The 22,384-nt window shown below is 44.3% G+C and overlaps 1 protein-coding gene and 1 long non-coding RNA gene across 10 annotated transcripts in view; both read right to left on the bottom strand.

Annotated features, from left to right (window-relative positions):
- FGGY (FGGY carbohydrate kinase domain containing) overlaps nt 1-9,340 on the bottom strand; it is a 135,435-nt gene extending 126,095 nt beyond the window's left edge. For 4 of the 8 annotated variants that reach the window (XR_010366598.1, XM_064429017.1, XM_064429014.1 and 1 more), the window contains exons 1-2: nt 9,218-9,340; nt 2,889-2,995 (exon numbers count right to left, since the gene is read on the bottom strand). The gene's annotated coding sequence lies outside the window, so the exon portion shown is untranslated. Of the gene's footprint in view, nt 1-2,888; nt 8,354-9,217 lie in introns of those variants that run through there. The other 4 variants (XM_064429016.1, XM_064429019.1, XM_064429020.1 and 1 more) reach the window with 4 other exon arrangements.
- A 1,272-nt stretch (nt 9,341-10,612) lies between these two features.
- Nucleotides 10,613-22,384, bottom strand: part of LOC135305414 (uncharacterized) — a 161,418-nt gene continuing 149,646 nt past the window's right edge. Inside the window, exons 6-8 of one of the 2 annotated variants that reach the window (XR_010366600.1) lie at nt 16,495-16,596; nt 15,438-15,649; nt 10,613-12,322 (exon numbers count right to left, since the gene is read on the bottom strand). This is a non-coding gene — a long non-coding RNA (uncharacterized LOC135305414). The remainder of the gene's footprint in view (nt 12,323-15,437; nt 15,650-16,494; nt 16,597-22,384) is intronic. The other variant, XR_010366601.1, reaches the window with a different exon arrangement.

Genomic DNA, 22,384 nt, shown 5'->3' with positions numbered 1-22,384 from the left:
TTGGCTGAAGAAACCGAGGCTTCCCTTCCTCACACCCCTTAAACACGGGGTCATGGAAGTCATGGAAATGTGGTCAGTCAGTGGAGATCTGTGCTCACACAATCATTCTTCCCTGCTTCAATCTAGCACTTCATGTCCAAACCCCACTGATGGTCCAGGGTCCATGGTTTTGTCCTTTCCTTGGCCAGCAGGAGGGAGCTCTGTCCCTGGTACAGACCAAAGCAGTGACCACACCACATTCTGCTCACACCCTGCAGGGTCACCGGAGTAGCTGCACAGATCACCAGCTTGTAATAATGTCAGAAAGTAGAAAAAAACTTCCAAGCTACAGAGCATATTGTGGTCCTGCTGGAAATCCTGGCTGCTGCCTCCCAGCATGCTGGCTCTGCCCAGCAGATTAGGTGCAACACACACTAATCTCCTTAAGCAAGGTCATGTGTCCAAGCGATGAGCAATCAGCTAAAAATAATGGTGTGCCATGAGTCTAACACCTAGGAATATTGGCAAGAAGGCCTGCTTTATTTTCTTGGCCCTGGCTCTGTGACCTGGTCAGAGGAACAAAAGCCAACCCCTCTGCCAGAGAAGACAACTCTGCTGCTATGGGTGATTAATACTGCATCTGTCACCTGGGGGGTGACAGCACTCAGCTTCTCCCTCTTAGCTCTCAGCTGGAAGAGCAGTTTTAAGACATTCTTTTCAACATGGTATTTACTTCTTAATTTTGCACTGCACCTCCCCAAAGCTCCAAAGGCTGGCTGCAGGTGCTGCAAGTTCCTTGTGAGAAATTTTACTACAAAGACATTGCATAATACTGTTCCTGATACTATCTCACAAATTTCCCTGTTTTTTCCCTATTTCGGCTCTGCCTTTAGCTGCTGACTCATAAAAAGTTGAGAATAAACCACAAGCTGCAAAACAGATTCTTTTTTTTAAACATAGGCAAATCCTTCTTACTTGCTCTTCACCAAATACAAATAGCAAAAGGAGTATTTTATATCCTGCCTCTTGCTCACACACACAATATTACTCCAAATTTCTCTTCCTTGTATGGCAGCCTTGATTTTAGCTCATTAATGTGTTTTTGCTACTTAGAGAACAAGCTTAGCAGATGTTAGAGAATTAAGCTCACAGTACCTCCTACTCAGCACTTGAAATTATGGCTTTGCATTGGATTCTTCCCACAAACATTTGAAACCTGGAACCCAATCTGCCCATGTAATGTTTACTTTCCTTTTTTTTCCTTACTAAGCAACCAGGATGTGCCTGTGTGAGTGACTGGGCAGGAAGCAGAGTTTGTTTATGTGCTCGAGCAGTGCATATCAACCTTTGCACATCCACCAGTTTATTGCTGTCAATCAGTGGGAACAGGAAAGAGTTAAGTGACAGTACAAAACCAAGGAGCCCAAACTTACTCTAACTGGTCTTTTTCTGAATAAAGCTCACCTAGATTCACAAAGCAGCAAGATTCACTCAATATCTCATTTTTAAAAAAAGGCTAAAAGTAAATATTAATCCTTTTTCAATAACAGCAAGCACTAAGTAACAGAGGCTGTTCAAAGTAAAGTGTCTCTGCAACAGGATCTGATCTGCTTGCAAAAACATAATTTGATGCCAAGGGTTTTTTTGGAATACCAAACACTTGGTATGCCACCTACTTATCAACCCCATCCACAAAAAGCACTGTCATCTCTAGGTCATAAATGTCAGCAATTATGGACTCTGCCCAAGGGTATTTCTCGAGAACCTAAGAACTCAGCAGAGAAGTTGGTGGAAAATATTTAGCCAAAGTACAGTGATAAGAATTTTAAAAAGGAATGTTGTCATTCTGTTGTGTTTCCAGAAGATTTCTTTGGTACAAAAGGAAGCTCCAAATCAGAGCTGAAGGAACTCTTTAATGGAGTTCAGGGGGTAGCAGAAGATCCCTGCACAAGCTTGTTGCTTTGGAATTTGGACACCAACATTAATTGTCATGTGAAAAGTACTGTGCAAATAAAACATTGGTTTGGATTTTTTTACCTGCTGGATTCTATATTTCTGCAGGCAATACAATCATGAGGAAAAACAAACCAGAAAAATAACTGAAATACAATGTCCTAAAAGTCCAGTCAGACAGGTCAGTTCATCAAGCACAATATTCCTAACATGACACCAAAATATTTTATGCATGGATGATGCACGTTCATGGACTTCCAAGGGGTGGAAGGCAGTGGAGATAGGACCTTCTAAATCCCTGAAGAATCTAAACTCAGGAAGCCTGGCTCCTTGCAGCCAAGAAAAAAGGCCTCCAGAACTTCAATACAGCCTTGTCTATCCACTGCAGAATTCAAGCCTCATATTTTCAACTTATTATTTGAATTTGCAAACAGAAGGAGAGGGGCAGAGGAAAAAAGTAAACTTAAAAGACATGTCCAGCTTGACCGTGTTAATCCATGTCTGTAACTGCTAAATCAGGACAAGAAGCCAAAATTCCCTCTAAGCACTAAACCAGCAATGGCCTCTTTCTCTGCAAATCACAGCAGGGACAGAATGGCTTTTCAAACAAGCATTTATGATCAAAAGGCTACAGCATATTATAAATATTTATATGAACCATTAAATAATAGTCTGTATAAATATTATTCAAAATGTGCATGCTGGAAACCACAGACTTCCCAGTTTATCCTTGTACAAATGTGTTAGTTTTCCCACATAAGCAATGAAGAAAGAAAAAGGAGGGGTGAAACTCAGTTGCAAAAATACTAAGAATAAAAAAAAAAAGACAGAAAATCCTTAACATTATTTACTTTAATTTAAAAGGAATGAGTAAGTAACCAGATGAGTTTTTCATGAGCACTGTTAGACTTGAATGTCCCACTTTACCTCACAGTTATCGAGCTGCCAGGACGTACCTTTCTGTTAAAGCCAGGGTGCAGGAGGGGCTGCACTCACATCAGCATAGGCCCAAGCTCAGCACAAGCTTTCAGCAGCAGCAATTTAGACTTCGTGGTGCTGTGTGCTTAAACACAAAGAATTAGGAAGGGCTGGCATGTCTGTTTTAAACTTTGATCTTTGGAACGCTGCGGGCTGCCCAGACCCAGTGATTGTGGATACACAGTGTGTTTTTAGTAGTGCAGCTGTGCTTTTCTATGGGTTACCAAGAAAAAGATTAACAGGCTCAAATGAGGCTTCATAAGCTTTGTGTGAAAAGATCTAAATATGCTAAAGAAAAGCTGCTTTTCAATTGAAAAAAGGACATTAACCAAAACAAGTCCTTTTGACATTACACTGGAAATTCAGCACTTTGTTGGCTTGCTAGAGGTAAGTAACCAATACAAGTGGTGGTGGTAGAGTGGCAGGATCTCCTTGAAGACAGTGAACTCCCTTTGCTCTTCCAGCTTCTGTAATTCCTGTTTGGATGTGGAAAGAGAAAGAAGGCACATGTCTGTGTGGGAGAGCAGGAGCAGATGGGGAATTCTAACACTGTGGTGAAGGGCAGTACTAATATAGAAAATATCCTTAAATGCCCAAGGGACTGTGCTATAACTATCAACAAGCATTTATTTGTCAGCTACCCCACAGCAAACAAAACAAACACAGGGAACAAAAGCACACCTCACCTCCCCTTTTCCCTTCCCCAAACAGAAACACCTACATGCAGGATCTCCGTCTTAGGAATGTGAGGACTGTGCTAACAGTAAGAAAACTGGAATAAATAAAATTGGAGCTGGGGAAAATATGCTTCTTCATTGAAAACCAAACACGTCTAGATTCTTTCATCAGTTCTCTGGTACATTCTGTGAAGTTTTCTTATATCTTACAAGGAAAAACAGCTTGAAATAATGGAAGATTTCAGTAGTAAGATTCAACCCTGACTCTGGTCCTATAATATTTAGATTGTTCCATCAAAACCTTCCTGTCTCCCTAACATTGCAATGCAATGTCAATAAACCCCAGCACAGGCAGGACTGATAATATTCTACTATTTTCTAGTACCTCTTTTTCTCTATATAAATAATTCACTACATACTAATTTGCTGTAATGTCTCTCCAGATCTTTTTTCTTCTCCTTGCTTTCAGTGTCCAAGACAAAGTCATTACTTCATTGCTGCCCTCTGCCCTCTAATTCTATCTTTTGGATTTTAAATACTTTCAGGCCAAACTACTTCCACCTGCTCTGACCTAAAGCAAGGCACATTCTGGTTTATCCTGGTGTAACCAGTAAGTGGAGAAATGAAAATGACTAAATTATTCTAAGAAATTAGATCAAAAAATTATTTCTTTTCAGCTTCTAGTGCCTACATAGTTATCTCACTCAGGAACAGCAGAAGGATGTCAGCATGACCAGTGTCCATAAATACCAACAGCAGAGTTGGTTTTCTCTATATTCTGCTCGAGAAGAGTTTGTACTAAACAGAAGAATTATTTGCTCTCCTTCCAGTTTCTGTCTTCAGTTCACACACAGGCAGACAGCCTGTGGTACTGATGATCAAATAGGAGCAATGGCATTCTGGCCCCTGATTAAAGAGCAGAGCATGGCTGTGCTGGGTCAGATGAAAGGTCCAATTAGCCCAGGATCCTCCACAAACAGCAGAAGCCGTAAGAAAAGCATATGCCTGCCCTTTTCATCCAGCAGCACTTCCCCAGGACACCTTTCCTCCTGCTATCTATAGTAAAGGCACTTCCTGAGCCAGAAATTTTATCTTTAGGATTAGCAGACCTTGAAGGCTTTTTCCTCTCTAAATTTGTTTGTGCTCTTTCTGAATCCAGGGAAACTTTTCTAACTGCAAACTACTGCGGTAACGAGTTATAAAGTTCTGTGAAAACAATGCAGGAAAAAGCCTTTTGGTTCGTTCTGAGCATGCCACCTGCTAGTTTTGTTTGATGTGTCCGAGTTCCTGAGCTAGAGGAGACATTAAGCAATTGCTGTGTATTTACTTTCTCCATACAGTCATGATTCCATCTCATTCTGAATCACCCCCAAAGGCCTCACTGCAGCGATCCACAGACCATGGGTATTGGAACTCACAATCCCTACATGGTCAGGTAAGACAAAAAGCATTTTCTTGCTCTGAGTGCTCAGGGATGTGGCAGTACCGTAACACACTGAAGCAGTCAGCACTAATAAACAGCAAGAAATAATGCCAAGGCCACTGTGGGCAAGTGGAGATGCTACTCAGAGATGCTGCAGTAGGAAAACAATGTGTTGGTGTCAGCTGAGAGGTGCTACTCAGGAGCAGGGAATTGACCGGGGATTTCCAGCTTCAGGCAGGTCCCAAAACACTGAGCTCACAACAGAGGGATCCAGGAGCTCTTCCAGATACATGCTTGGGGAAGACTTGGGGCTACTGCTGCCCCTGGTTTTCCCTGGCCCCACTGAGGTTGCTGAATGCCCCGATGGGCTCTGCACAGCAGCAGCATGCCGAGCACACCCGGCTGCCCCGGTGCTCCCTGGTCTGTAACTCTGGCACACAAAGGAAACAAGTGCAGCTCCCCCTGCTCCAGAGCCCACCTAACCCCGGAACAGCAGGAAGCAGCTGCCGAGAGGAGCTCTCAGGAAGAAGGAAGGCTGAGAAGAGGGCTGTGAGAACACGCAACATGAGATGAGAAGACACAGCCTTTGGGGAAAAGCAACAGCTCCAATTCCCTCCAGGGCACTCTGGGCCCTGCTGGGACTGGGCCACCACTTCAAAAACAGATTCTGATCCTGCATCCATCAGTGGCAACCTCCCAGCCTCTACAGGAGTTCAGGACTAAGCCCCTGACGCTTATGAACATCACAGGTGCACTCACACGACGGCAGGATTTTGAACACTTGCCATGACCTCCAGTTTGTCCAGCAGAGGAAATGTTGATGAGTAAATGCCAGGACACAATTCCCAGGCGGGAAAACCTAAGGAATAAGGGGGGTGTACAGCAGCACCCTTTCTTTTCCCCAGGCTGGCAGCAGCAGTGGATACAAGCCGTGCACACCACGCTCCTGAGATCCACTCCCTGCTCTGACGCTGCAGCTGCACACATCCCCAAAGGCTGTGCTAATGACCTGGCAGACAGACGTGTCCCAAATGACTCTGCAGAATGCCTGGAGCCCTGAAAGAAGACACTATCTTGTTTACATTGACTGAGGGGGGAAAAAATGCCATCTAATTATTACATAAATTCTGGCTGTAGCAGCTTCATGACTAGTTGAAAAGAGGTAACAGGCTCCAAAATGACTGATGGACCCAAGTGTTTGGATCCATCAGCTTATCAATCTAATGCTAAGGAAGATCTTTCATATCCCTGTGTCTATCACTTTAACCTACTCATGATGGGCAGAGAGAATAATCTCTGCTCTTTGCCTGTAAAATTGATTCATGTACTGCGACTTTTTTTTTTCACTCTATGCTATGATGAAAATGGAGAAACAAAACCCTGAACAACCAACAAAACACATGCCACAAAAAAGCAGTATACTATAAACACAAATTCACAATAACGTGAATTTGCAAAATATCTGCGCAAGTCACAAAATATAATTTGGAGGAGAATGCAATTCAAAAGGCACAATTACAATTCACACAACAGCTTTAAACTGCATTCCTGCAGCACACCAGCCTTGGCACCAGGAGCTTCTGTGCAGGTTACATGGGTAAACACAGCCACTATGCCACTGTGGATACAAATTAGCCAACCTAGGGTAGTGCTGATATTCTAACTTCAATCCCATCTTTAGATTCTGGTGCTACATCACGGCTGAATCTGGCACTAACCCTGGGATTACGTATCAGCAGATCAGTATAAAAATAATTTGTTCTGAGTTCACAGTTTTATGAAATGATAAAACATCAAAATTAGCATTCTGGCTGAAATCCACTGCATTTCCCATCAAGGCTTACACATTTAAGCAACATCTGAACCAACTGCCTATAATTACTCCTGGCAGATACTGGAGCACTTAGGCCAGCAGTAGATGCAACAGTGAAATAAATTTTTAAAGACATGCTGCAAACCACTTCAAGATGCTCAGCCCAGAAGCAAACATGTGTCCATGAGCCCAATACACGGTTTATTTTACAAGATTTGCTCACTCTTGCATAGTAAAAGCCTGAGAAGAATGACAGCCCCAAGTAATCTGTCAGTTCAAAATTAAACATTTATTTGGGCTGCAATTTCAAAAACACTCGCCCCAAGTTCCTGTCACAACTACTTAAGAGGAAGTGGGGTTGCATATTAGGTTAAAAGAAACACTAATTCTGCACAAAACCAGTTATTTATTTATTCAAAAGAACCAACATTTTAAAATGATAATTTAACTGAGAAACACAGAATGAAGTAACAGAAGTGGCTAAGAATACACATAAAAACTTGCTAGCATAGAACTAGTTTATTTAGTCTCTCCTGACACTATAAATTTATTTCTGCCACAATTCTTTTTGCTGGGAACAGCTGTCCCTACAAGCAACCAATTCTCTCTGCATTCATCCTCCTATCCCAGACACCCTTTCCAGGAAAAAAGAAGTGCCTCTTTTTTTCCAAATACTCATACACATTCCTGAAAGAAAGGGACCATTAACATTACAGAGCCTTTAAAATTTCCTTGCTTTTGTATTGTATCTAAGTACACTTAAAAAAAAGTTAACCTCAACTACTTAAGCAAATGGTCTTCCAGGATAAGAAAATAGAATGAAATGTACGAGAATGAAATACACAAGAGTAAAATACAAGGGAATGAAATACACGAGAATGAAATATACACGAATGAAATACACAAGAATGAAATACACGAGAATGAAATACAAGACCACCTTCCCAGCAACGTGTCTGCTTATTACTTTCTAAAAACCTCCGAGATGACCGAGCCCTTTCCTCTACTTCCCTGGAATTTGTTTCGTAAGTGCTCTCCAGAGAAGAGCACTGGTGCTAAGTTTATTAAACTTCCTAACAAATCCCAGGCACCTCAGCAGGGAAGGAATCTGCCAAGTTACCAGCTCCTCACCGGGGCAGAGCCTGGCACCAGTGAGGAACACGGCCGTGTTGGCAGCTCCGGAGCCAAGCACGAGTAAATTCCAGCAGGTTCCTGGGGGGTGCTCTGTGCCAGCCCAGGAGCTGCTTGGGATCACAGGGGCATGACAAGGAGACAAGGCTGTGAAGGTGCCAGAAAAGGGGACCTGCGTGAGGACAAGAGAGGCAGTGGTGGCAGCAGGACACCAGGGCCAGACAGACGAGAATGGAGACTGTATTTATGGGAATTTCCTGGGGATACGGAGGATTAGCTAAGTGTGTGGGTGCTGTGCATGTCCCAACTGCCCAGGTCAGGTCACTGAGTGCCGCCCTTTCACAGAATCACAGACAAAGCTGAGCTGGGAAAGGATACTCGAGGATCATTGAGTCCAAGTCCTGGACCTGCACAGAACCCCAGGAATCACACCATGTGCCTGAGAGCATGGTCCAAATATCCCCTTGAGCTCTGGAAGGTTTGGTTCTGTGACCCTTCCGGGGCAGCCTGTTCCAGCACCCGACCACCCTTCGGGGGAAAATCTTTTTCTACTATCCAACCTCAACCTCCCCTGACAGAGGTTCAGGCCATTCCCTCGCATCCTGTCTCTCAGCATCATGGAGAAATCAGCGTGTGCCTCTCCTTTTTCCCTCACCAGGAAGCTGCATTTGAAGCACATGGGAAGGCGGCAGGGATAAAGGTGATCCAAGAGCACAGGAGGCACCGGGAGGATCCGTGTGCCCGCCCGGGGCAGCACCAAACGCCTCGCCTGGCACTGGGCACCGCGGTGCGGGCTGTGAAGGGCAGCCCCGCTCCCACTGAACCACAGCGGGAGTTACACATGGCCGTGCTCTACAGAAACGTCAGGAGACAACTCGGGGCAGCCAGAAGGACGTAAATCCCACCGGCTGTAGGAAAAGCAGGCTCTGAGCCGATGCGGGGCGATGCGAGCCCTCAGCCCACGCACGGCCGGGGCGCGCCGCACGGGGCCCGCGGCTGCGGCCAGCGGCTCCCCGGGGAAGGAGGCGGCGCTGGTGATTAAACAACAACACGAACGCCAGACCTCCTTTCAGAGCAGCACGATCCGAGCCCTGACGGAGGAGGACGGAACCCTCCGGGCGGAGAAGGGGCAGGAACGGGGGCAGGAACAAGGGCAGGGAGAGGGGCGGGAGCCGCGCTGAGGCAGCGCGCGCCGCGCTCTCCCCGCGGGCGGCCGCGCTGAGGGCCGGGGGCCGCCGTGGCCCGGCCAGCGCCGTCACTTACTCTGCAGCCATCGCTTACTTGTGCCCCCGGCACACCCCGGCGGGGACGTCCCCTGAGCCCGCCGCTGCCGGGAAAGCCGCCGGGCTTCCCCCGTGCCGGGCCGGCCGCGCCTGCGCCGGGAAGGGGCGGGCGGGGAAGCGGCGGCGCCGCCGGGCGCTGAGGGCAGCGGCGGCTCCCTGAGGGCAGCGGCGGCTCCCTGAGGGCAGCGCCCTTCGCCCGGGGCTGAACCGGGAACCAGCCGCGGGTTGGTAAACCGGTGATAAATCTGGTTTTCTGGTTTTCCAGCCCTGCTGCCCTGTACACGGCTGCGAAGTATCGGGGGTCGGAGTAGCGGTGCAAGAAGCCACGTGGAGACCGCTGAGAAGAACTTATACAGTACAGAAGAATAAATACATAAAAACATACAGGCCAATAACTATGTAGAAACATATAGAAGAATCAATAAACAAGAGGGAATGTCAGGGCTCAGGACATCCCTGACCTTCCTTAAGTATACTCATTCTGACCCTCTTTAAGTGTAATGTAAATGCTGCTTAAATGAGTAAAACGGGGCTGCAAGCCATGAGTTTGATTTTCTGCGTGGGGTCACTCTAAGAGTTTTACCTGAAAAGCTGGAGAATTGCTGATGTGAGGAAGAAAACCCTGGGTTTAGTTAAGGTTTGCTTAAAACGGATAGAGGATGGGGCAGCGGGATGCCCTCAAATGCATCCCTGGGAAACAGAGAAATCACAGAATCGATGAGGTTGGAAAAGACCTCTCAGGTCGTCGAGTCCAACCCATGGGCCAGCCGTGGCTGAGCACTCCATGGTTTGGGACCAGATCCCACCACAGCCCTGCGTGACCCTCCTCAGCCCACGCGGGGAGGAGCAGCCCTCACATTCCCATCACATCCAAACACTTCTGGCCCCAGGGAGCCACCAGGGATTTTTCCCGTTACCCCCCACAAACATTCTACAACAGGAAATCTTGCAGCAAAAAAAAAAAGTTCTCTTGCAACATTTCCAGAGTATTCCCACTTCGGCCCGAGCAGAAATGCTGCAGGAACAACCTTGCTCAGGGAAAGATGAGTGTTTGTCTCGTGGTTAGAGCACAGGGTTCGTGGTCAGGAGCTGTGGGTTCTCATTCCAGCCTTGCCACTGAATCATTTTGAGAGCTTTGCTAGTCACTTTGTACTAGAACCAGTTAGGAATTTTCCGTTGGGATGATTTTCTGATGGAAAACACTGCTTATACCAAACTGAAATCTGGGTGAAAATTGATTTTTCCATTGGGAATACCTTCTGTCTGGGCTGGCTTAGAAAGGACATTTGACCCAAACTGCAGTGTTTGGGGGTTTCTTCATTAGTCCAAATGCTTTGGTTTGAATAGATAGGTTAAAAAAATAAAATACCCCCTCCTGACTGTAATTCCAAGTCATCTTACAGCATGGTGTGAATGTGTGCCCTCATGCTCTGCCTTGCTCCCCAGGAGGTCTGCGGTGTAGTGAGATTTAAATTTCTGTTTTCTGAGATGTGCACATCCCAATCTGAGTCAGACCTGGCCCGTGGGGACAAATCCCAGCGCAGGGCCACCACTCTGGCCAGGGAAGCGCTCCATGCAGGGAAAGTGTAAAGTTCAGAGACACAAACGAGCTGTTTCACATTAGCTCAGTGGCCTAAAACAAGGCACCGTGACTGGGGAGATACCCAAATGTTTTGTTCAACTGAAAAGCACTAAAATGAAGCCCAGAGAAATGGACCTGATTCTGTTCCAGAATCCCATTCCTCCGTTCATTAAAAACAAATTTATTTCTGCCCTCCCTATTGTCATACACTGACAGTTTCTTTTAGTATAATACTTGTTCTCCTCCCACAATGTATTTGTAGACACCATTGAAGTCCCTTATTTGTTTTGCCAAGTTAAATATTAATCATTTATTTTCTCTCATAACAGCAAGTTGTGGATTATCTAATAGTTTTTCCTTCACTTCTTTCAGTCAGAATTCATCTTTTCTGAGCGTGAGTGATCAGAGTCTGACATACTGTGTAATGTTTAAATGATGGCTTGCAAGAGACTTGTACAGGGGCAATAATGATTCCCCCTGCACTCTTTTAGTTACAGACAAGTATCAAATTTGCCTTTTTTACACCTATATCACATTAGCACCTCAATTTACCCAGGTCTTTTTGCTCCAATAAATAACAAAAATAAGTACAGACAAATTTATTAACTTTTGCTTAATACATTTTTCCATTTCATCTCACTTCTCTAGTACTCCCATGGTTTCTTTCCAAGTGAGTGACAAAGGAAGATATTTTCAAGAACAATTATAAGTTTATAACTTCCAAAATGAAGGCCTTGAAAATGCTTTTTATTAAAGAATCCAATTTTGGATTATCACATATTCCCAAGCCCACATGAGGCTTAATTCATTGCTCATTTGAAATATTCTGAAAGCTGAGGGTTAAGAGGTGTTATATTAGTGCAGAATAATGATGATTAATTTGTGCTTTGTATCAAATGCAGAAGGAGCAGATACATGTGCAGTGAATCCTCTATAATTCCAAAATCCTTCTATAACCTTGAAAATATTCATCTTGACATGGATGTACGTGCCTTAAATGGAACTCGACCAATTTTTCCTGTTTAGCGTGTGGCTGTTGTAGTTTTCCTTCAAATAACCCCCCCTTCTTCCAAGATTCTGGACAGATTCACTTAAAATACACCCTTTCGCCTTTTCATTACAGAGTAACTAATGAAAATTCCATTTTAAATGTGCTTTCTGGGAGACAGGGATATTCTTTTTTTTCGTGATTAACCAGAGCCCGTATTTCAAGCAGCAGGGAAACAGCTCCAGGTAGTGTAAATCAGCATTGCCCGAGATGGCCCTGAGTCCTCTCAACCCCACAGAACAATTTAGTGGGTTTAGATGACAGTTGGCATCTTTGAAATATTCTCTTTTGCAGAACTAGACTAGATGTGACACTTGCTGGAGAAGAAATCTTGCATAAATCTGTCGAAAAAGACTCAATCATATTACTTCACTAGCTGTGGTAACCTTTGGAGGCCAAAGTCCAGACAGGTTGAGAAATGGAGCATGAGTCCATAAAGGTGACAATTCCATTAACTGCAATCAGAGAGAGAGGTGAATGGTGAGATAAAGACAAATTACTCCTTCTGTAAAGAAAAGAAAATATGTGTGTGCAGGGGAAAGAGGCAGAATGAACATTTTCCAGCCTTGTCAAGGAAATAAAGACCCAGCCCTGCTCTGTTGAGATCAACACAAAAATGTCTCTTGAGCTCAGTGGATGCAAGTTTTGCCCCAACTTCTGGTGAATCTCAAGCAGCAATGGACCTCTGAACACCCCAAAATTACATTTAGATGTTTATTAGCATAAAAATAGAAGGGAAAAAGCATTTAATAAAGTTCCTGCTTGTGTGTGTGCTTAGGCAGTTCATGCAAGCACATGAGGGTGGGTTTTAATCTCATTTGATGAAGTGTAGCACTTCTTCAAGTGTAATAGGAAGTAGAAGCTGGGGAATACTCTGGATGAATGCTTACTGGGCCATTAGACCAGGACTATTCATCTAAACAGGGAAATGGGGAAGTAATAACCAAATGAATTCTCTGCAACAAGAAGGGATTTTTGAGTGTACAATAGGAAAAAAAGGAAATTTCCTTTGGGGGATTTTTTCTGGTTTTAACGGAAATATTAAGTTACTCTTGGATACTGGAGTGGCCAAAAAGGGAAATCCCTGTTTTAAGTTCCTCTAAATGTAGCCAGAAAAATAATTCCAATTTTATCAATTTGTGGCCCATTTCCTCACGTTTTGGGCAGCTCACCTTTTAATACCAAAGTGAGAAGCTGATACAAACAAGCAGACAATATTTCAGGCTCCACCAAAATTCCAGTGTCTTGCCCAGGGCCTGTTCCTGCCTGCCCACTTGGCTGGACACCAATATCCTTTATTCTCAGGGGAGTCAGCCTTCCAAAAAACCACTTGGCACTGGAGCCAGGGCTGCTCTGTTTTCCTAACGTTCGTGGCAGGCAGGATGTTTTCCGACTCTGGTACCCAACAGTTGAGCATTCCAGACAGCACAGGGATTTTTCTTTTGAAACCACACTTCCAATGCCATAGGAATAAGGGAGGTTCTGTGATCCCGTGTGATCCTGGTGGGAAAATAGGATGACTTTGCTGTCACACAGCAATGCACAAAGGGAAAATTCACATGGCTCTTGCCACCTTTGTAAACTCTCCTTCTGTGGTGTGAATGCTGAAAAAATCCTGGCTTAAAGTCCTGTTTCATCAACTGGGTCCCCTCTAGGAAGATTGCCAGAAGGAGAAGACCCCCTCCCAAAATGCCTGGCCAGAAAAGCAGCCCACTGGTGCAGTGTGGCAGAGGGACTGCTCAGTAGTCTGTGCACACAGTGTTTTCAGCAAGTGAAAATGTTGTTTGCTCCCCAGAACACACAGTACAGATACCCCTACAACTTTTTTTGCCTATCCCTTACACTGCTTGAATTTTAGAAACATGACTTTAACATTTTTATTCAAGTGATTCCTGAGCTCACTGATGTCAGGGCCAGCTCCAGCTGTGCAGCCTTTCCCTTGTGGAACAGAGAGTGCCCAGGGCAGGGCAGGCAGGGGACAGCTCAGCCAGGACAGGACTCCTCACTGCCCAGGAGCAAACACACTGTCCTGGGAGGCAAACTGCCAGAGACATCCCCCCCACAGCCCTGTGCCAAAATCCAGATGTGCAAAATCATGAAATCACAATCTGTCAAGCTGGAAATGAATTTCACAAGCCAAGCTGTGAAAATCTCCTCAAATTTCACAATACCTTACATCTCCAGAAAAATGGTGAACAGAGGTTAAATATTTTTTTCTGCAACATCCTTCCAAGATTTTTTCCATAGGATATGACCAGCTTGCATGAAGTGCTTTGTTACAGTGGTGATATATCACACAATGGTGCCAAATCCAGTCGGTGTGGGGAGGATTGAAAAGGCTCAGCCACCCTCCAGACAGTGTGTCCTGATGCCATTCCTGGCACCTTCTACAAAAGGCAGATCCTATTTTGCCCTTGGAATTCCAAAACTGGTGAACACAGTCATGGGAGGCAATCAGTCAGGATCTGTTAATTTGTAAAAAAATATAACTGTCTGTTCTCCAAGGGTAAGATTAACTGGGATCTGTACTTCCCAGATTATAAACAGCACGCAGCCTTTCTCCTTAACTCATTGCAAAATGTACAAATGTTCCAACGCCAGCTCTGTAATCTTTTAAAATCTTAAACAGAACAGGGGCTCATTCCATTACATAAAAAGAAGTTTGTAGGATCATGTAGCTACCTGCAAATCACACACAGATAAAGCAAACAGCACAAGAAACAGGGATAAAGTCACCTTTTATGTAGCTGGTTCCTATAGCAGTGAGATTGTCATGCTCTGTATACAACCCAAAACAAATTGTCTGTTTAGAATTAAAATATGATACTGTTTCCAAAAGTCTTGCCTCCAGGGAGATCATTTTATACCACAGGGCAGATTCAGCTCTGGTGTAGGATTTCTGATTTTCATGGAATTGCACCATTAAGGAATTTGGCCCAACATCTTGCCCACACTGATGCAATTCAACTTTTAAGGGACAGCTATGGGGTTTCCTCCTAAGTCAGGCCAAGTTTCTGGAACAAGGGAAGTCTGTAAAAGAAGCCGTTGGAGGGATGTTTTAGTCTGGCATTTAGGAACATTCCCATATTAGAAAACGTCACAGGATTTATTTTGTATGTCTTGCATGTTAGAATTTCGTGCTTTTTCTTCTTTCCTTTCAGACACATTGTCAGTAGGTGGTCACAGTAAAACTGGATAAACCCCAAAGAAATGTAATGAAATTATTATAGACAGAGTGAGTAGAAAGATATTTGTGGATCCAGTTCGTTCTGCCTTATCTTTGTTATATAAACCTATTTTCCATACTTAATGTATTGCCTGAGCTTGCAATATATGATTAACAGAATGCCTGCACCACTCAGGACTCTGGAGAAAAATGTGAGATGTTAATTCGCCAACATTTTGGGTAACTTCAAATATTCTGGGCGTGACTGATCTCACAGAGTGCTTTGGATTTATGCTTTGCATGACAGATGGAAATCTGAATACACACACTGATGCTCTCACTGATGTTGAAAACTTCTGTGCAGGAACAAAGAGCTGTAACAATTCCCTGCTCCTGGAGCTAACCTGGTATTTCCTAAAACCATGCAGCTCCACAGGTCATGGCCCAGCAAACAGGAGTTTCCCCAGCTCTTCCTGCCAGCGCTGCACGTACCGGGCACCGTGACGGGGTGGAAATGTGATGCTGTCAAGGGTCTGGGGGAGATTATTCCCTTCCCTCTGCAGTTTTTTGAGCTGCCCAGACAGCATGAAGCAGATGCTCAGGTTCTTAAGGCTTCCTGGGAAAAACAACACTTTTTCAAAACCATACCAGAACCAAAACTATGAAAAGATTAATCGAGCTTGGGTCAAGAGGGAAGAAGGATGCAATAGCCTGTGACAGCAGTGAGCTGGTAAATGATGTGCCCAATGCTGAGCTCTCCTATGAATAAGTCAGAATATTCAGTGCATCACATTAAAAACTCCTTTGGGCTCTAGACATAACATCTGAAAAACATGGAAAAATGATAGGACAATCACAGGTACAATTTAATTTTCTTACTTTCATTCTTACACTAATCTGACAATCATAAAGCCTTAGTATAAATCAAATGGAGCAAATGCTCTCAGTAAATTAAAATATAGACAGAAATATGTGTAGAATATGCTTTTATGTGTGTACAAAAGTTACAAAAAACTTTGGCACAGCTGCAGTTCTCACAAGAAGCAGAATGAACCTGCTTCAAGCATTCTTTAAAATCCCATTCTGCTTTGGTAACCTCTGGATTTTGCAGCTTGTCTTCCCAAAACTATGATAAAGCTATCATGGCTTTAGTTAACTTTTTGAGTCATTGGCCAGTCAAAAAAGCTGAAAGTTCAAATAAAAAGCAAGACACGACAAAAATCAGAAATACTGGACATGTTTGCCATTTCTGTCAGCCACAGCTACAAATGTTGTGATAAAGCGAGATAAGAAATTGAGGAAGGAAACAAGTGGTAACTGCATTCTTATTTTAGAGTATTTTATATCTGATTGTTCCAAAATGAGGAGGAATATGTGACTGGGTATGTAACTCCACCCTCTCCAAGGATTGCTGGGATCATTGTTTGTGAGTGTATCCAAACACCAGAGCAGTTTCCTTACCTCCAGTTGCAGTCATGGAAATGCCATGGGATGTTCTGGTGGACACCTCATCCCCGTGGCCACAGAGAACACTGGCAAGTTGTCATCTTGGGACATATGGAACTGGAAAATTAGAATTGCAGATAATTACCCCATATTTCCTTCCATGGAATCCTGGCCACTGAGGGTCAGCAGCAAATCCATGTGCAGGGCATGACTCTGCCATAGTGGCACAGGACCTGACGTGGTTGCTGAGAGAGCAACCTTCCTTTGTGACCACCTCTCACAGTCACCTTGAATGCCAAGTGCCCTGCTTCAAGTTAACTCTTTTTTTTTTTTCTCCTCTCTTTATTGCTTTTAAATGATCTAGCAGCTCAAAGTTTCATCTAAAGCTGTTTCATATGCTTTTCTGCTTTAAAAAAAGCCCGTCTGAGGATTATCTACTCAACATGAAGCTTTAAGAAATCACATTGATCTGGAATAAAAAACTATCTGAGTTATTTTGTTTAAATGTTAGTGAAGGAAAGACATCTTCCAGACAGAGCCATGGATGTGATTGTTTGCCATCCTTTGAGAAAATAAATGTTCTAAGTCAGCTCAGTGATCCTTGTGCAACTGAGTTTCCAAATGTTGAAAATTGATACAAATACCGTGACCTGAATAACTTAAAATTTTGCACCAAGAGTAATGTCCCCCTGTAAAAGAAAGATGCCCCCAAATTAAAACTCCAACTGCTCCATTTTGAGCTATAAAACAATTTTCCAAGCTGCTGCCTGTATTGGGCTTCAAACCAAAACCGAGTGAATGCAGCAGAGGAAGTCTGATGCACAGCAGTTAAAATATACAAAGGATTTGGAGGGCTTTGGTACATCAAACCCTTCAAAGTACAACATATTTGCAGGTTGGTATTGTGGGCATTTCCCTGCCACTGCAAGGTGAATCTGTCATGAAGGAATAGCTGCTCTCAGATGATATCACAGGCTGGTCATGTCCTTGCTATATTAACTTTTTCTCAGGCAGAAGAAACTTAGTGTCACCTCTAGTGGGGGGGTGTCCTGGTTATCTTGTTCTCTTTCATTTTCCATACTCCGATTGGAGGGAACCAATTCAGAGGGTGAGAGTGTTGTTTTTGGCCTTTTAATCTTGGCCCGTTCAGGGTAATCCATATTTTGGCAATGGCCCACAATGTTATCTTTATCTGTTACCTATTGCCAGACTTATTGCATAGAATTTTGCACAGATCCCAGGACCAGGGAGGCTTCTGGCTGAAATTCCTCCCAGCCCAGCTCCCAGCAGTCCATCCCAGCCCTTTGCAGAGGTTTTAGCCTGCAAAATCCCACGTTGGGACCCTGGGTTGAGCAGCAGTGGTTGGGACACCCACTCAATGTCCTTAATGTTGGGTGACAAGAAAGCAGGGGAGGGAATGAGCCACTGCTTTTGGTTTGCAAGGTCCTGAAGCCCTGAGCTGTGGTTCTAGGGGATCTCTGCTCTTTGACAACACTTCCCACCACGTGTTCCAGCCAGGAAGATGGATGTACCTCAGTTAAAGTGAGTCATTCACTGAACCTGGGCCAAACTTTGAAGCAAATCTGGGCCAGTTTACTGCCTCAGGAGGAAACCTGGTTTTTGCATGAATTAGATGTGAAAATAAGCAGAGCCTGACTGACATCTCCTCCAAATTCCAACTGTAAGGGTAAAACCCAGAGGGCATGAGCCTCAGGCATGACAAAAATGAGGAGGGGAAAATGAGGCTTCCTGTCTCCCCTGCAAGAGCCAGAGAGACACTTTACTCAGGACTTAGGCTAAATTGTTAATGATTTATACACTAATTAAGTAATGTTTATAGAATGGCTTACATATGTAAATGGCTGTAAAGATGCTTACGTTTTTCCTGCACTCTCCAATTAAACCAACTTTCATTACAGAGCAAAACAATTCCATCCCAACTTGTTACACCAGTTCTTTAGCCAGGCAGCTTTGCAGCCACTGCTCCCAGCTCAAACTGGGCTATTGTGTTTCTCTGAGAAAACTTCTGTGCTGGTTTGTAGTTGTTTTAATTCCATCACAGATCACATTCTGTTTAATGATAATTTGATTTTGCATTGCAAGACCCAGATGTACATTAGGAGGTCACAACCTTTCCATTTATCTCGTAAAGTAACTATTTTTTCCCTGAGTTCCATCAGGTTAAAACAGTTAGCAATTTTTCTCCTTGAAGTGTCCCTTCAGCTTGGCCAAGATATATAATAGATCAGTGTAGCTACAAATGCATTACAACATTAGTCATCAATTAGTTTTAAACCATCGTTGTAATATATCATTTATCCAGCTTGCCGTAGCACTATTGTGAACATTTAATTTTTTAAAGGCATCTTGATTTTTTAACCTGACGGCTGCATCCCCCTTTTGTCTCCTGTACAGACATCTCCTTAAGGAACAATAAAAATTAGATTTGTTTGACCTGCACTCAGGGTTCGTTTAAGCGAGATGGATTTTAATTGCTCTGCCCAGTCTACCAGACAGCTTTTATGTAATATTCCAGACATTTACGCACTGTCTTTCCCCTGCTGTAAGCAGGTGTGTGTGCCCACAAATGCCTGTAAAGCAGCTCTTACAATTCATTTCACATCTCTGACAATCCTCTGGGAAATTGCTTTCTCTGAGATACCGGTTGGCATCAAATTAAGGCCTCTGGTCATTGCCACTTCTTCCCTCCTAACACCATTTCCTTTTGTCTTTAAGATTCACCTTCTTGTGTGGCTAATCCTAAAAGGACCTCGCTGACGATTGTGTTCCTTGGGCTGGCACAGGTGACTCACCCCTGCATCTCTCATAGTGAGAATGGCTACCTGTCTCTCCCCAAATCCATGATGTCCTTGCAATAAGATCTACAACTGGAAGAGGTTTGGAGTGTAAGAGTGCTCAGTCTGGGAGCAGCAGGTCTGTGCCACAGTTGCTCGGTATCTTTTAGGATCATCTCTAACTTCAATTAGGAAGTTTCACTGACTCAGAGCCCTGAACACCACAGCTGCTCTGCCAGCTCCGAGTGGAGGCACAAGAAATTCACATTTGCCCACGATGAACCTTATTTGCTCCAGCTGCCCCATCAGGGAGAGGAGAACCTCATGTGGAGAGTTCTCTCCCTGCTATCTCTCCCCTTCCATGGGTGATACAATCTGAAGATGATGTCCTCTGTTCTTCCTCTTCTCCCCATTCCTAAAAAGGAAGATTTGGCTGTCCCCTGAGTTACCAAATCAGCACAAAAAAATGGGCCTCCTAAGCAGTGCTTTGTGCCTACAGCTGGTTCTGGTCTCCTCTCTGTTGGACACACACATGTACTTAATTCCCAGTTGTGCTGGATGCCTATTAAAAGAACAAATCTGCAAGTGAGGAGGGTCTCTTCTGCCATGTCAATGGAAGTGAGACACGTAAATCTCCCGCGCGCTGAGGCGAATGAATGCTCAAAGTGCTTGGGAGAACAGCTGGGAACAAGAAAAAGCAGTTTTTATTCTGCTGCAAAGTGTCACTGATCCAGCTCGCTAAGCTGATCCTCATGTGGCACATTGTGCCTGCTCCACGATTCTGCCTACTGCTTCCAGGGGGGTAATTCAGAGCGCTCAGCACTTCAGTCAGCACAGAAAAAGGCACAGACCTGCTTCTCCCACATGCTACAGCCAGCGTGGTGCAGAGCAGCAAGGGAGCACTGAGGGGGAAAGGACAATTCCACAATTACAGTCAGAGGCCCTGGGAGGGAGTGGAGGTGCAGATCATGGTGAGCCACAGAGAAAGCTGGGAGATCTGCCTGCCTTGTCAGCCTGGGAAGCCAGAAGAGGGTTTGGAATAATCTTCCTCCATGCCACTGCATTTCTGTCTTTTTATCTGCCAGTGGTAAATCCCAGTCCCTCAGGAAACATCCTAGAGTGAGATTGGTACATAATGATGGGACAATCACAAAACATTTAAAGAAAATGAAGGGTGCTGTAGGAGACTGTGGAAGGAAATCCTGTTTTCTGTTCTTGAAACTGAGCAGAATTGCACACTTGACAAAACAACTGCACAGCTCAAGGAATTCACCTTCCACCTGCCCTGCCTGGGCCAGCACTCCAGTGCCACCATAAACACATGGATGGCTTCCCTCTGGACAAGAGAGAGGAGCAGCAGAACATGGTCAGTGTTAATTGTGGCATCTGTGGAAGAAATTCAGATGAGGCGTTCACTGAGAAGAGCCTTAGAAGACACCTACTTGATGCAGAATTTGTGAACACAGCAGTGACATCAGGAAAAGGGATGGGAGGTCCAGCACTCTTACTTTGCATGTGGATATGTAATTCTTCATTTCATGTTCTGTTTTTTTTTTCTCTGGGGCTTTTATGTCCATCAGTAAGCCACACCAATATTTTTTACTTCCCTCACAGAAGCACTGAAAATCAGAACCCATTTATTTAGTACCAAACAAATGCAGAAATAAGAGCAGGCTGCAGCACTAGAATACACATTTGTAACCCTCTGAGGACCAGATGCAGCAGAGCTGGAACACTCAGCAGCTGTAATGTGCACTGAGAAGTCACATTTGTTCAAGAAAAGCCACATTACTTATATTAATTGGATGTGTCCAGCTCATCCTGAGTCCACTTAAGCTTTGGCAAACCTCTAGCTCTGAGCATAACAAAGGTATTAATACTGATATTCCCTTATTTTATCCCATTTACATAACGACTCCCACCTTTGCAGCCTAATACTTATTCTTTGGAACGCAGAGAACTATTGACTCATATCTGGACTGGGTTGCCAAAACCTCCTAAATTTAGAGATGTTTGGAACAAGAAGGGGAGTTTGGTTCAGGCCCATCCACAACAGCAAATTAAACACAAGCCATCATCTGTGCGAGCGACATTTTCGGCATGTCCAGAGCCTGGCGGGAGCTGACATTCCTTCTCCCAGAAAGATTTACAGAATTTGTGCATTGAAAAGCATTGAGGTAAACCCTGGTCTGAGGGCCAAGTGCATAAATTAGACCTGTCCCCTCCCTTCAGTAAATTACAGGCGTACAGGCCCTGGGTTGGCTCGCTGTGCTCTTGGCAACTCCAGCAACTCTGCGAGTGTGTGTTCACAGAAAGGGAGTCTGTGTCCTACTCACACATTTACATTTCATTTTCTCAGATTTTGGTGCAAGGAATGTGTTGTACATCATTTCTTCCCTCCATTCATGTCAGATACTGGATTAAACAGACTGAGAGAAAAGAGTGATATTAAAATGTTGGCACGTACTGCACTTTCTCAGCAGAAACTGTGTCGCCTGCACATCACTTCGGTTTAAATGATGTAGGTCAATGTTAGGTCAGCAAGAAGTGCTGGATTAGCATCTGCAGAGACTGAGGTCCTCTCCTCATTCACAGAACAAGTCCAGATCAAGAAACTGCTTAGAAGTTTCATGCACAAAGCTGCCTTAGAAGACAGGACATTTCCTCAGGCCAACCACGTGCTCACCTGTTCCTCCAGCCCGTGGCTTATATGGAAACCAAAGTGGCCAGTTGGCAGAGTGACAAGGGTCTGACACTACCAAACTGCTTCTTCAAACACTGTCAAGGTTTTTATGAGCTGCATATTTGCAGAAGTCCATGTACCTGTGAAATAACTGAATCACTGTCTTCCATGTGTCAAAATGATGCCATTTCTGGGCTGTTCCATCTTCCTCCCACAGACCTACCACGTTTTAGGTGGAATGCATGGCCTGAAAACCCAAATACGTGTGGCAGCTCAGACTGGCTCTAAAGAAGGGACATGGTGAATGGCACTGGGAACCCCACACGACATCCCAAAGGATGCAGTTCACTCCAGGCTTTCAGCCTCCTAAACTGGGTTATCTGTGTGAAGGTTTTCTCAATGACCTGAAGAACCAGTAGAACCTTTC

This window comes from Passer domesticus, chromosome 7 (assembly GCF_036417665.1).
Source record: "Passer domesticus isolate bPasDom1 chromosome 7, bPasDom1.hap1, whole genome shotgun sequence".
Lineage (NCBI taxonomy): Eukaryota > Metazoa > Chordata > Aves > Passeriformes > Passeridae > Passer > Passer domesticus.
Note: the sequence above shows the minus strand (reverse complement) of the source record. Positions and strands in the feature narration are given on the sequence as shown.